General features: G+C 44.2%; 1 protein-coding gene across 1 annotated transcript in view; it reads left to right on the forward strand.

Annotated features, from left to right (window-relative positions):
• LOC101848339 (fibroblast growth factor receptor 1-A) overlaps window positions 1–2563 on the forward strand; it is a gene marked incomplete in the record, with an annotated part of 49356 nt that overhangs the window by 1103 nt on the left and 45690 nt on the right.

Genomic DNA, 2563 nt, shown 5'->3' on the forward strand with positions numbered 1-2563 from the left:
TTCCATGATAAGTGACTTCGTTAGAGCATCCTTAAGTCTTATGTCATTCTCTCTTGCTTAAATATACATCTTTGAAACACATTGTATAGGCCTACTTTGCAGTTACCCTTACTGACAGGCCCACCACTGTTATTTCGAATCTAGATATTTCGTCTTTTCCCCTGATTGTATTTTATTTGTATTATAATGAAAACACTGTTTAAAAAAGTTTTCAGCGTAGTACATTACCACTGACTAATAGGGAGCAGCTTGTCATATTTCGGGTCTAAAGCAGATAAAGAGCAAAAATGAGACTGGCTGAGTTATAGGGACTCTAGCCACAGTCATATCCCAACAGCAAAGGATCCAGATCGCATGGAATCCTGAAAAGGCTAAACCCCGCCCCCCCCCCCCCAACAGCAAACAACTGAAAAACAAGAACAAAAAAATGAAAAATAAATAGAAACCATCCAGAAGCTGCACCACATTGGGGGGCGGGGGCGGGATCACAGTAAATAGTTCTCGCGCAAGAGGGATTAATCGACTATTAAAGAGCTTCTACTATTTTGGGCTGTCTTGTCTGCAGTTCGATGTTGTTCAGCACCCACTCAAAGCTCCCATCCACCCAATATTGCCTTCAAATAAGCGGTTTAAACACCCCGAAGTAGGCGGACCGATTTTCATGATCGGTTCTAACAGTAATAGAGAACTATTTTAGTCTTTTGTGTACCAGCTCGACTGCTCAACAAGTTCAGTAGGTCGCTCTTACACATCTGTGCTTACCCCGTCCCTTGATTAAGAGAGAGAGAGAGAGAGAGAGAGAGAGAGAGAGAGAGAGAGAGAGAGAGAGAGAGAGAGAGAGAGAGAGAGAGAGAGAGAGAGACAGAGAGACAGAGAGAGATCGAGAGAGACAGAGAAAGAAGAAAGAAAGAGAAGGGGGGGGGATGTTTTCAGTTTATAGTAGACACAGTAAGTAGAATAGACAAGTCAGGTATATACGCCAGGTAGAGATTATAAACGAAATTGTGCAGGGAAAAACAAAGAAGGGAATGCTCTCCTATTTGTATTCCCCAGCGTGAACTGTAGGTGCAATCTTTGTAATCTTTGTTGAAAAATGCAGTGCGGATCTCTCCTGTACTGCATTCCACACCAGACACTGGTCTGCGGGGCTAAGAGATGGTAGTGGTAGATTTGCACTGACCAACTGACCAGTGTGTAGCCGAGCCAATTACAATATGATTGGTGGGGGGTGTTGTGCTAATCACACACAGCTTGTGTGAGTGTGGACTAAGTGCGTGGTAGGGTCAGATTTATTAGAGTTCCTGTTGAAGCGATTGGTGTAAAAAGGGGGGGGGGGGGGAGGGGATTTGTGCACATAATCATAGCTCTATTGACAGGAAAGTGGGAGGGCGGGGGTGACTGTTAGTGTGAGTGACGTCACCGCCTTTGACTATGGCACTTCAGGCACTCTACGTTCAGCAATAATATTATTTCTGCACGCAGTAGTAACCTTCTCGTGCACATGTGGAGACACTTATATATATCCTTTCACATAACAAACACACACATACGAACGCGCGAACACACACACACACACACACGCACACACACAAACACACTCATTCGTTCACTCTCTCTCTCTCTCACATACCCACACGTACACATACCCACTAACACACACAAGCACTCACATAAACACACAAACTCACACGCACACACAAGCTCATTGACACACTTTTGCATACCTATAAATTGTTTTACCTTCTCCCTCTTCTCTTTCTCCTGTCTTTATCTGGTATACCTATATCTTTCTTCTTTCTCTTCTTCTTCTTCTCCTCCTCCGCCTCCTCCTCCTCCTCCTCCTCCTCCCCCTCCTTCTCCTCCTACTCCTCCTCCTCCTACTTCTTCTTCTTCTTCTTCTTCTTCTTCTTCTTCTTCTTCTTCTTCTTCTTCTTCTTCTTTTTCTTCTTCTTCTTCTTCTTCTTCTTCTTCTTCTTCTTCTTCTTCTTCTTCTTCTTTTCTCTGTTTTTCTCTCTGTCTCTCTATCTGTCTATTACTTACTCTCACGAGGCATGCTCACCGGAACAGAGGTAGACCTGTTGGTATTCCCCTCTGTGCCCTACTTTATCTGTTTGATGTTTTTTCATTCAAAGTTTGCACCTCCAAGCGGTTCCCTCGTGATGAAGAAAACGGTTCAGTATGTTGTAGACAGTGCTCATTTCAGACGCCTCTCAAAGTATAGGTTTAGTGAGGAGAAGCATAAAAAGCTCTCAAACTTCAAGAGATGTTTAAAAGAGGAAGGCATAGCTTGGCACCTTCAGGTACTTTGCTACAGAAGAAAGCACACTTTGCGAATTTCAATAGCTGTTTGAGAGAAACACAAAGACACACATGCACACACACACACACACACACACACACACACACACACACACACACACACACACACACACACACACACACACACACACACATACTGAGGAGAGAGAGAGAGAGAGAGAGAGAGAGAGAGAGAGAGAGAGAGAGAGAGAGAGAGAGAGAGAGAGAGAGAGAGAGGTGGGGCGAGGGGCGTGAGGCAATAATA

This window comes from Aplysia californica, unplaced genomic scaffold (assembly GCF_000002075.1).
Source record: "Aplysia californica isolate F4 #8 unplaced genomic scaffold, AplCal3.0 scaffold00079, whole genome shotgun sequence".
NCBI lineage: Eukaryota > Metazoa > Mollusca > Gastropoda > Aplysiida > Aplysiidae > Aplysia > Aplysia californica.